General features: G+C 42.5%; 1 protein-coding gene and 1 non-coding gene across 3 annotated transcripts in view; both read left to right on the top strand.

Moving 5' to 3' along the window:
* Window positions 1-13,634, top strand: part of LOC134224556 (Kruppel-like factor 3) — a 643,489-nt gene that overhangs the window by 206,057 nt on the left and 423,798 nt on the right. The gene's annotated exons all lie outside the window — the stretch shown is intronic.
* Trnak-uuu (transfer RNA lysine (anticodon UUU)) lies at window positions 7,798-7,870 on the top strand. The gene has a single exon. It is a non-coding gene; the product is annotated as a tRNA-Lys (tRNA).

The raw sequence follows: 13,634 nt of genomic DNA, 5'->3' as shown, positions 1-13,634 counted from the left end.
CTGATCTGATTTGACTGATTTGGACTGATCTTGACTGGACCTGGACTGACTGATTTGACTGGATTGACTGGATCTGGACTGACCTGACTGATCTGGATTTGACTGGATTTGGACTGACTGACTGGATTGATCTGGACTGACCTGACTGGATCTGACTGATCTGACTGACTTGGACTGGATCTTGGACTGACCTGACTGGATCTGACTGATTTGGATTTGATCTGACTGGATCGACTGGACTGACTGGATTTGACTGGATCTTGGACTGATCTGGACTGACCTGGACTGACTTGGATTGACCTGACTGGATCTGGACTGGACTGGACTGACCTGACTGATCTGGACTGATCTGACTGGATCTGACTGATCTGGACTGGACTGGATCGACCGACTGATCTGGACTGGATCTGGACTGGATCTGACCGATTGACTGGATTTGACTGACCTGGACTGACCTGATCTGACTGGATCTGGACTGGATCTGACTGATCTGACCGATCTGACTGGATCTGGACTGATCTTGGACTGGATCTGACTGGATCTGACTGACCTTGACTGGACCTGACCTGGATCTGGACCGATCTGGACTGGACTGACTGACCTGACTGGATCTGGACTGACTTGACCTGGATCTGGATCTGATCTGGACTGGATCTGACTGGATCTGGACTGGATCTGACTGACTGACCTGGACTTGGACCTGACCGATCTGGACTGACTGGACTGACCTGACTGGATCGACTGACTGGACTGACCTGGACTGATCTTGACTGGATCTGGACTGGATCTGACCTGGACTGATTGACCGACCTGACTGGATCTGGACCGACTCTGGACCTGGACCTGACTGATCTGGACTGGACCGACTGACCGACTGGACTGGATCTGACCGACTGATCTGGACTGGATCTGACCGACCTGACTGATCTGGACTGATCTGACTGGATCTGGACTGGATCTGGACTGGATCTGGACTGGATCTGGACCGATCTGACTGACTGATCTGACTGACTTGGACTGACTCTGACCTGGATCTGACTGGATCTGACTGACCTTGACTGGATCGACTCGATCTGGACTGGATCTGGACTGACTTGACTGACCTGGACTGACTGATCTGACTGGATCTGACTGGACTGGATTGACTGGACTGGATCTGGACTGGATCTGACTGACCTGACTGGACCTGGACTGGATCTGGACCTGACTGACTGACTGGACTGGATCTGACCGACCTGACTGGATCGACTGGATCTGGACCGATCTGGACCGACCTGGACTGGACTGGACTGGATCTGGACCGATCTGACTTGGACCTGGATCGGACTGGATCTGGACTGATCTGGACTGGATCTGGACTGATCTGACTGACCTGGATCGGACTGACCTGGACTGATCGACTGGATCTGGACTGGATCTGACTGATCGACCGATCTGGACTGGATCTGACTGACTGGATCTGACTGGATCTGGACTGGATCTGGATCTGACCGATCTGGACTGACTGATCTGGACTGACCTGGACTGACTTGGACTGGACCTGACTGGATCTGGACTGATCTGACTGGATCTGACCGATCTGACTGGATCTGACTGGACTGACTGACCTGGACTCGATTTGACCTGATCTTGGATCTGGATCTGGACTGGACTGACTGGACTGACTGGATCGGACTGACCTGACTGGATCTGACTGACCTGGACTGGATCTGGACCTGACTGACTGGATCGATCTTGGGACTGGATCGACTTGACTGATCTGGACTGATCTGACTGGACTGGACTGGATTTGACTGGATTTGGACTGGATCTGACCGATCTTGACTGATCTGACTGATCTGGACTGGATCTGGACCGATCGACTGGATCTGGACTGGATCTGACTGACTTGGACTGGATTGACTGGACTGGACTGGACCTGGACTGGATCTGGACTGATCTGACTGGACCTGACTGGATCTTGGACTGACTGACTGGATCTGATCTGACTGACTGATCTGGACTGGATCTGACTGACTGACTGACTGACTGGACTGACCTGACTGGATCTGGACTGGATCTGATCGATCTGATTTGACTGATCGACTGATTTGGACTGATCTGGACTGGACCTGACTGGATCTGGACTGATCTGGACTGACTTGGACTGATCTGGACTGACCTGATTTGGATTGACTGACTGACTGGATCTGGACTGACTGACTGGATCTGGATCTGACTGGATCTGACTGGACCTGACTGACTGGACTGACTGACTGGACCTGGATCTTGACTGGATCGACTGATCTTGACCGATCTGACTGACCTGACTGGATCTGGACTGGACTGGACTGATCTGGACTGGATTTGACTGGATTTGGACTGGATCGACTGGACCTGACTGACTCCACCTGGATTGGACTGGATCTGGACTGGATCTGGACTGACCTGGACTGATTTGGACTGGATTTGACTGACCTGACTGGACTGATCTGACTGGATCTTGGACTGACCTGGACTGGATCTGACTGACTGGATCTGGACTGATCTGGACTGACCTGACTGATTGACTGATCTGGACTGATCTTGGACTGATCTGACTGGATCTGGGATTGGATTTGATTGACCTGACTGGATCTGATTGACTGACTGGACTGACCTGACTTGACTGATCTGGATTGATGGACTGGATTGGATTGATCTGACTGGATTTGACTGATTGACTGATGACTGGATCTGACTGATTGGACTGATCTGATGATTGACTGATTTGATTGATTTGGACTGATTTGATTGATTTGACTGGACTGATTTGGACTGACTGGATCTGGATTGGACTGACTGATTTGATTGATTTGGATTGATTTGATTGATTTGGATTGGATTTGATTGATTTGGATTGATTTGGATTGGATTTGATTGGATTTGGATTGATTTGATTGGATTTGGATTGATTTGGATTGATTTGGATTGATTTGGATTGATTTGGATTGATTTGGATTGGATTTGATTGATTTGGATTGATTTGGATTGGATTTGATTGGATTTTGATTGATTTGGATTGATTTGGATTGGATTTGGATTGATTTGATTGATTTGATTGATTTGGATTGATTTGGATTTGGATTTGGATTGATTTGGATTGATTTGATTGATTTGATTGATTGGAATTGATTTGGATTGATTGACTGTGGATTGATTTGATTGGATTTGGATTTGGATTGATTTGATTGGATTTGGATACTTGATTTTGATTGATTTTATTTTTAACTTCCAGTTTTTGTAAGTGTTCCGGAAACTCATACTGCTGCTAAATACATTACTGTCTCATAGGGAAAATCCCTTAATTACTTTACGAAAAAAAAACCTTTTTTAACAAGCTTCCCCCACGTCACACTTTTGTATGTATTATCTGATGCTTTATATGGATGTTCGGTATCAGGCCATCATATCGAAGGCCATTAGACTGAAGGTCGTTAGGCCGAATGGTCATTAGGTCGAATGATCAATAGGACGAATGAGGATTAAAAATTTAAAAGTGTGATGAGAAGTGAAAAGTTTGTTTTTCCTTCTTCTTTCTTGTTTAAACTTCCTTATTTTTTCGTTCTTCCCTGTTCTTTTTTTTCTCTTCATTCTCTTAACTTTTTTTCACCCACTTCTTCTCCTCACTTTTTTCATCCTTTTTCTTATTTCTTTCTTACTTTTTTCATTTTTCCTCTTCCTTTCTTCCGTCTTTTTTCTTTCCTTTTCCATTTTTCTTATGCTTTCTACTTTCTTTTAATATTATTCTTGCTTTCCTCTTTCTTTCTTCTTCCGTTTTCCTTCATCCTTCTTGGTGCTTGTTTTTTTTGCTTCTTGCTTCTTTTGTCCTCCTTATGTCTTTCCTTTTCGTTTTCCTTTTTTCTTCTTCGTAATTATTTTTATTATTTTTCTCTTCTGCCTCCTTTATTTTCCTTTCTTTCTTCTTTTTTCTTCAGTTTTCTTTTTTTTCTTCTTTTGTTCTAGCTTTTTCTGTTTTCTTCCTTCTTTTTTCCTTTTATTCTTTTTTCGAAAGAAAAGACATCATCCGCCCTTTTTTCTTCATTCTTCCACCTTCCTTTTTCTTACTTATTATTTCTTTCTTATTCCTTCTCCATTCTCCCTTTTTTCTTCTAGCTTCTTTTTTGTTCTTTCTGCCTTTTCTTTCTTCTAACTTTTTGCTTTTCTTGCTTCTAGATTCTTGTTGCTTTTTCCTTATTTATCCTAGTTCTTCTTCATTGTATCACCCTAATAAAGAATTTAAAAACTTCTTGTCTCTACTTTCCTCCTTCTTCCCTTTTCCTCTCTTCTTTATTTTCTTCCTTTTCCTTACTTCCTTCTTACTTCTCAATTCTCATTTCAATCTTCTTCTTCCCAAGCAGCTCATAAGTCAAGCGAATCAGGTTGCAGCAACTTAGGGGTCGTACACATATTACGTAAGCATTTTTCTGGTTTTTTTTTACCCCCCTCCCCCTTATAAGATTTTTTTCATACAAATGATTTTTTTATTTATATGGTGCGTAACAAAATGACGGCTCCTTAATTGTGTTTGAATCCGGTCATATATAAGTTAGGGGAAAGCCAGAGTGAACGCGACGAGCGATGCGACGCGACTCACGTAGAAAAATAACAATCATTATCAACAGACTGTCAAATTGTACTGTCGCGTCGCAACGCACGTCGTGTTTACTCTGGTTTGTCCCTTACTGTAATCCACTGTGCTGCTCGGGGCCCTTTCTAACTTCTCACTTCTTATGTCGCACTTCTTCCTTTCCCTCTTCTTACTTCTCATATATCACTTCACACTTTTCACTTCTCACTATTCATTTCTCAATTCTCACTTCTCGCTTCTCACTTCTCACTTACCATTAACCACTCACCACTTCTCACTTCTCACTTCTCATTTATCACTTTTAACTTATTACTTTTCGCTTACCACTTCTCGTCTCATTATGTCTCATGGTTATTTTGTTCTTGAGATATCGCCTAACCGCTGTCCCTTCACGGATAAAATCAATTAAAAAAACAAAAATGACTGTAATGCGTATAAAAAAGCAAATAAATGTTGATAAATAGAATAAATGGATCTCTCCCTAAAGTGCAACTTTGGCTTCTCGTATGTGCTTTTCTAACGATGCTAATGATGGAAAAGAAAAGCACATTCACCTCTAGATGGATTAATATGGGTTCTAAACTTGTACAAACATTTTGATCCTAATTTATCATTCCTACCCCAGTTGATGTGATGATTGAACAATAAACGAAACAATCCATATATTGAACAAATCAATTAATTTCACAGCTGCTTCCGATTTTTTATTCTTGTTTATAGTCACGCTAATCAACGTCCCGCGGATTCATTCCAATACAACATTCCGTAATCTGAAATCACTTGGCAATGGTTCAGTCCTGCCCCAATCGAACGAACTTTGCTTCTGGCTTTACGGTCCCATGCAAATTCACAACATGAACATCATCAATCATGCCACGCGACACCCAACACGATGACAATCGGATGTTGCTAATATCTTAATTCATTTGCGGAGACAAAGGAAGGCCTTGACAAAAAAAAACACTTTACCAACCTCCTCAGACCGCAGGCCGTGTCCAATACCGCGACGCCGCCTTCTAGTCAGTCCAGTCAGTCGATGAGGCAGCTGCTACAAGCGGAATCTGTTCACCAGGCAGTCCCTCCTGTCCTGTTGTTGCTGACTTGGCAAATTGGGGACATGATCATTAAAACCGAGAGTCTGTGCACAAAAACAATTCATCAGTTCCGTAGTCCCTTTCCGCGGGCCCCATAGGCTAAGTTGACGAGAAGAATAGCCGCGATTATAATATAAAAGTTTTTTTTGTGCTTGGACCAACGTAACCATCCATGTTTTGTCACGTTCGAACATACTGTTTTTCCCATTTTGGTTCGTCCGATCGATGATTGATGTTCGCGAAGGCGCGCACCAGCAGAGCGCAGCGAATGAACAACGAGGGGAGAGGCGGTTGCGAATCCAACCACCAGACGCCTAATGTTTCCCCGCTGCAGACAGACTGTGCCCAATCCCAATCGTCAATCCCCAGAAGGTAGAAGGTGGCACCGATGGCAATGACGTAAGGGTATTAGATGTGAGATTTAATTTATCTTCATTGGCTGGATGATCGTCAATGGGGCGGCAGTAAAGTTAATTCTCCATAAATAATTAGAAATTTTCCATAGAAAATCTAGACATTTCCAATAAACAAATCAGACTGTAGAGCAATAACAAAATATAGGGAGAGATCCTCTAGTACCGGACACCTAAAGCCAACTTTTATGGCTTAAATAATAGTCTTTGACTGCTTTATACACAATGGATTTTATTATTAAGTATTCAAACGAGAACAGCAAATAAAGCAAAACAATCGTTACAACTGTTACCTGTAAAAATGCGTTCAAAAAGAAATAACAACGAAAAACCTAACAAAATAGATAATAACTATTGTTTCTTAGTTAACAATCAAATTTAGTAAGTATTTATTTCCAAAATTGTTTACGTTCTTATCGCTAACTACTTCTAGTTTATACACAAAATATAAAGCAAACAACATCCGCACTGAATTATTCGTTATACCCCGCTTACCCCTACGGTGACGATGACGGTGACCGGTAGAACAGCATCACTGGTCGCAAGGAGCATTATATAGAGCAAGGCCAGGTCTCACAACCTATCGCGCCCCGGTAGCGCATTATGGTGGTGACCGCACGCCGCGGTCAAAGTGAGAGAGCGACCGATTGCTTCCTTCATCGAGCAACAGCGCGATAGTGCTGATAGAATCTCAGCTCGAGCCGAGAGAACAGCCAACAAGTCAACGGCGATCGATGGGCTCACAGCTCTCCGCGCGCACACAAATAGTGACATTGTTCTGGGCTTTGACTCTGGCACAATAGCCTAAATGGAAGGAAGGCGGTTAGTGCCCGGCAGGGTACCTACACAGCTGAATGTGAGTGATTCCCCCGCCAAGTTGAACGCCGCCGATCAAGCAGGGAACGAGTCCGAGAGGTTTGAAGCTTGAAGTTTGAAGTTTTATGTCCACCTCACGACTGCCGTGTTCGATTTCGTAACGATTTGTCATTAAAATTGGCGTTTCTCATTATGCAGCTGCTGGCTGGCGGTACGATGACGGGAGGGACGGGTCCGTCAGCGCTTGTTCTATATTGTGGCATAGAACGTTGTTTGAGTGACCCAGATTAGAATCGCTTCGCTGTCAATCCGAATATAATTTGCGTATGAGATTTATAATGCGTTTTGTGTTTTGGTATGATTTATTCCAATTCAATCCATATGAGCTAGAGCACTACACAATATGTACTTGTTCTTATTCAGTCATTTACCTGGGTCGATGTTCATAACATGCTCTTTCAATGTTTCCTTTTATGATTTTAAGTTTATGGTGAAAAGTGAATAATTGAATTTTTTGTATATTAAATGTAGGCATAAAACATTAATTTGAACCCGGTGATTTGCCCTCCTTGCTGAACATCATCTCTTGAACGAAATCTGTGAGCTTCTAACAGTCACAATCGAGATTAAGGAACGATTTATGAGGTGCATATTTTCAAATTTAGCTCACCCTCTGGAAGAAAGTGCCAGTAGTGATGCCGATGGATGCAGGGATGGAGTAACGATTTGTGACGATTAGGAAAACAAAACCACTTCTTCATGCTTTGCCTTTCCTCTTTGATATAGCGTTTTGCCGTTTGCGTTTTGTGAATGAGTGGTAGAATGAACAAGCACGAATATGTAAGCAAAATAACTATTTATAGAAGCCCGGATAGCTCAGTCGGTAGAGCGTTGGACTTTTAATCCAACGGTCTAGGGTTCAAGTCCCTATTCGGGCGAGGTAATGTTTTTTGTTTCTTCATACATTTAACCAATACAAAATTCATCTAAAAAACATGTGTTGTACAAGACACGCAATACGTTTAATTGGGGTTTATTCAGAACGACACTTTGCAATGTGCCATTGCATTTATAGAGTAATTTACTATTGATTTGAACAAAAGTGGTATTCGACTGAAAAATTCACCACAATAATTGGAAAAAAGATGTATTTCAGAAGTTCTAATAAAGAGGATATATCGAACCAAAAAAACAGTTGCATTTGCTCATAAATACGATAACCGCAGTATAACCACCAACAAATATGTTCCATCATTTTTTTTTTTTTTTTTTTTACCAGTTCATTTATTTGGTAGGCTCAGTCGTGTGTGACACTTTTCGGAGCCGCAATTCTCAAGAATGATCTTTTTACATGGTAAATCATCTTATCCTAACAGTTAGTTGGGAGGGGCCATAGACCATAATACTCGTGGCGACTCAATGTTAAAAACTTAATACAGGACGGACGGGGTAGGGATTTGGGTTTAGGTTATTTCAGCTGCTCATCCGGGCGTTTGACGTTGAACGTTGAAAACGATTTTGCGTGGCGTCGTGCTCGATTTTGGTTCGTCAGGGAGCATTTTCCGGATGGCCAGAGCTTCGTGGCACGTGATACAGAGAAACACAATCGGACCAGAAAAAAACTGAGAAACAGAAGAGTATAGGCATTAAACTTTGATGTCAGCCAAGCAAAGGAAGGCATAGATGGCCTGCATATATATCACATCGCGATCTCCCAAAACACCTCTTATATCCCGGAAGGGTTCTTTACCTCGGGCCACAAGGGTATCCAATAGTTGCTCTCTGGAGGCGTCATTTTCCGAGCAATACCAAACTACGTGATCGATGTCATCGTAACCGGCTCCGCACCTACATAGGTTGCTCTCGACCAGGTTTATTCTGTAGAGATGTGTGTTTAGTGAATAGTGATTGGACATAAGCCTCGACATCGTGCGAATGAAGCCTCGACTTAAGTCCTCACCTCTGAACCACGCTCGCGCAGAAACTTTAGGAACTATGGAAAATAGCCACCGTCCAAGTTCATTGTGTGACCAAATCATTTGCCAATTTTGAAGAGTACTCTGACGGACTAATGGGAAAAACTCGTTATGCGAGATTTGTCTATCATAAACTTCACCTTCCTTCCACCTTTGCTAGCGAGTCCGCCTTCTCATTGCCATAGATTAGGCAATGGGATGGGACCCATACAAAGGTAATCTTGAATGATCTTTCGACCAAATCACGCATCTGCTCTCTTATAGTTGTAAGAAAGTAAGATGCGTGCTTAACAGGTTTCATCGACCGGAGTGCCTCGATAGAACTAAGACTATCCGAGAAGATGAAATAATGGTCTACGGGCTGATTGGAAATTATCCCCAAAGCGAAATTAATTGCTGCCAGCTCAGCAACATAAACCGAACACGGTTCCTGAAGTTTTCGGAAGGTGGTTGAACTTACGTTGAAAACACCGAAGCCAGTGGATCCGTTAATGCGAGAACCATCAGTGAAATATCTGTTATTGCAATTGACATGTTCATATTTTTCAGAAAAATGGAAGGGATAGATATTTGTCGAAGATGATCTGGTATTCCTTGAATAGCGTGTTTCATGGACAGATCGTATTCAATTGAGGAACTGTCGTTGACGAAGTAAACTCGAGGTGGATTATAACATGGAAGACAGAGATCTGACGATATGTAGTTGAGATAGACTCGCAGATATCTTGAACGATGAGCCAGTTCAAGCATATTATCGAAGTTTTCTAATACAAGTGTGTTACTTGTTCCACATTTGATCAGTATTCTAAGTGAGAGCTCCCAGTAACGGTGCTTTAAAGGAGTGACTCCAGCAAGCACCTCCAGGCTCATGTTATGCGTTGAATGCATACAGCCAAGGGCAATACGCAAACAACGATATTGAATTCGTTCCAATTTGATCAGGTGGCAATCAGCTGCTGAGAGGAAGCAGAAAGAGCCATACTCTAAAACAGAGAGAATAGTCGTTTTATATAGTTTGATGAGGTCTTCCGGGTGAGCGCCCCACCAAGTTCCAGAGATAGAACGGAGAAAATGGATCCTGGTTTTTCCAGGTACACTTGGAATCAAACCAGACCCTAAGGTATTTAGAAGATAAAGATTGGTTTATGTCATCTTTCAACAGCTTTAGTTTCAGTTGAGCTGGGTACCACTTCTCAGTAAACACTACCAATTGAGTTTTTTGCGGAGAGAACTCGATCCCTAAATGTCTGGCCCAAACAGTCAGGCTATTTAGGGAATTTTGCAATGGTTCTTGCAGGGCATTTGCACATAAACCTCTTAAGAAGATCACGGCATCATATGCAAGTTGTCTAAGCGTGCATTGTCCTTCCAAACAATTGTCAATATCTTTAACATAGAAATTGTAAAGCAAGGGACTTAAACATGAACCTTGGGGAAGGCCCATGTAGCTATTTCTGGAAGTTGTCAGAGTGCCGAGAGTAAAGTTCATATGTTTTACTGACAACAAATTGTACAAGAAATTATTCAAAATAACGGGTAATCCACTACTGTGCAGATTTTCCGACAGTACTTCTATGGAAACAGAATCAAAAGCGCCCTTAATATCCAAGAAAATTGAAGCCAGTTGCTCCTTGTGCGCATAGGCCAGCTGTATATCTGAAGAGTGCAACGCTAGACAGTCATTTGTTCCTTTACCTTTTCGAAAACCGAATTGAGTGTTTGACAGTAATGCATTTTGCTCGACCCAATGGTCAATTCTTGAAAGGATCATTTTCTCCAATAATTTCCTCATGCACGATAGCATGGCAATCGGTCGGTATGAATTGTGATCAGACACTGGTTTCCCAGGCTTTTGAATAGCTATTACTTTGACCTGTCGCCATTCTGGGGCACAATGTTGTACTCCATGAAACAGTTGTACAGGTCAAGTAACCGACTTTTAGCGAGGATTGGGAGGTTTTTAAGAAGATTGAATTTGATATTATCGCATCCCGGAGAAGAATTGTTTGATGAAAGAAGAGACATAGAAAGTTCCAGCATTGAGAATGGCCCATCCAAAGAACCGGGATCAGTGACTGATTCTCGAAATAGCGGTTCTGCTGGTACGGAATCTGGGCAGACCTTTTTTGCGAAGTTGAATATCCATCGATTGGAGTATTCTTCACTCTCATTGGTGGAAATGCGGTTCCGTATGTTGCGGGCCGTTTTCCAAAGTGTTGTCATTGAGGTTTCTCGTGATAGTCCCTCAACAAAACGTCGCCATTAGCTACGTTTTTTAGCCTTGAGAAGATTTTTGAGCTTTCTTTCTTTTCTTTCGAAAAGCTCAGACCTTCCGTGTTTACGGAAAGCCTTGAAGGCATCAGATTTCTCGGAATACAACTTAGTACATTCATCATCCCATCCAGGAGTGGCTGGTCTTCTTATGACAGATGTACTTGGAACGCGTCGTTTCTGAGCTTCTAGTGCGCTTTTATGAATCAATTCGGTAAGGAATCGATACTCATCCAGTGGAGGAAGAATATCAGTTGATTCAATACCAATTTTACCGCCGATGAATTTTTGCCAGTCAATGTTTTTCGTGAGGTCGAAAGGAACATTAACTGGCACTGATCGTTGATAACCGCTTTTGATTGTGGTGACTATCGGCATGTGGTCACTACCATGGGGATCTTGGATTACCTTCCACGTGCAATCTAATGATAGTGAATTAGAGCATAAAGACAGATCTATTCGACTTTCCTGACCTTGAGGTCCTATTCGAGTTACTTCGCCTGTGTTCAAAATATTCAAGTTGAAATCGTCGCACAAATCATAGAAAATAGGCGCTCTGTTATCGTCTCTAGTTTCGCCCCATGCAATACCATGTGCATTCATATCACCCAGTATTAAAACTGGGGATGATAAAAGAGAGACTGCGCTCCAAAGATGCCGACGATTAAGTGAGGCATTTGGGGGAATATAAACTGAAGCTATGCAAAGGTCTTTTTTCTTTACATTTACTTGGCAAGCGACGATTTCTAAACCATTAACAGTCGGAATGGGAATTCTGTAGAAAGTGTGACATTTTTTGATTCCCAAAAGAACGCCACCATAATGATCATTCCGATCTTGGCGAATAATGTTAAAATCGTGGAAATTGATTTCATCTTCAGAAGAAAGCCATGTTTCACAGAGTGCAAATATATCGCAATCGGAGTTGCGAATTAAAAACTTAAACACGTCCAATTTATGTTTCAGACTGTGACAGTTCCACTGCAGCACAGTGATTGTATCTTGTATGGCCGTATTATCCATCGAAAGATACAAGTCCTGCAAGAAGGGCCATGAAACAGTCAATTGCTTCAGATAACTTTCAACTGTTGGAATAAAGAGGTCAATGATTGGCCTCAATGAATTCGGAATATTGAATAAGTTCAAAATACGATCCACAAGGTCCTTAAAGGATATCAATCCTCGCTTGGACGAGATTCTTTTCTTGGAAGTGCGAGTAGCAGTTTTCTGCTCAGAGATATATTCCTTGACTGATGTTTCTTTGTAACATCAGTTTTAGGCAATGGCGGAATGTCCTACTGCAACATGGGTCAAAAGGAGCAGTATAGACAGGTTGCTTCGGAATTTTAAATAATCCCCATTACCATCAGATTTAGGCAAGCTTCTAGGGATGGTTTTGTTTTCTTACGGCGCAATCCCGGGAAGACGGTTTCTTCCTCTTTCGGGTACGTGTACCTCCGCAGAATCATCCATATCGGCTACGTCAGAGTCCGATTCGTCTATGGAAATGACATCATAAAAATCACTTACTTGAACGGCAGCTGAAATAGCAGCCGTTGCGTTGGCAGTTGCGGATGTGTCTTGCGACTTCACCATTTCTGCATACGACTGCTTAGAGCGCTGTACTAACGAGCGCTTAACTTTTGGGTGCGCTTTTGTACACCGGGCATTCTTGAAAACCATGGGAAGGGTCAATGGCAGAATAAGTGCACTTTGTAGCTTGTTGTTGGCAGGACTCCCTATGCTTTTCAAAACATTTGCCACAACGGGGCTTGTTGTCGCAAAACTCGGCAGTGTGCCCCAACTGTTTGCAGTTGGTACAATTGAAAACTCTGGGTACAAAAAGACGCACCGGAAACAACATATTTTCGATATCTACATATTTTGGGAGTATCGAACCGGCAAACGTTACCCGTAGCGAACCTGACTTCGAATATACTTTTTTACCATCTACCATAGCTGCTGAATGCAATTCCTTGCAGTCCAGAATATCCACGGTAGACTGCAGGGCATTCTTTAAACGGCCTTTTCCTGCAAGTACATCCTTGCAAGTCAGGCTCGCTGCGTTAATTACGCCTTCAATCTCGACCTCCCGCGACGGGACATAAACCAAATATTCCACATTATAGTTCTGGTCTTTTGCGATAGCATTTGCATCCTGGTATGTAAGTGCGGTTACACGTAGTTTGTTCCGATTGATCTGATGAAAATCAGTTTTCGGAAAACGACGCGTCAAGTCACGTTTGATTCCTAAAAAATCAATACTTTTCACTTTCTGCCGGAAATAAACAACCCAGGGACCACGTGATGTGGCCTGGTAAAATCGCGTGCGAACTACATTGTCTTTGGGAGGCGTTTCGCCTCCACTCACTTCATCCATGTATCAAAGATAAAAAAAAACTTAAATAAATTTATTTAAGAAAAAAATATTTTTTTGGACCAGGCTAATGCCCAC

Source organism: Armigeres subalbatus, chromosome 3, assembly GCF_024139115.2.
Source record: "Armigeres subalbatus isolate Guangzhou_Male chromosome 3, GZ_Asu_2, whole genome shotgun sequence".
NCBI classification, from domain to species: Eukaryota; Metazoa; Arthropoda; class Insecta; order Diptera; family Culicidae; genus Armigeres; species Armigeres subalbatus.
This window is presented reverse-complemented; position numbering and strand designations above follow the sequence as displayed.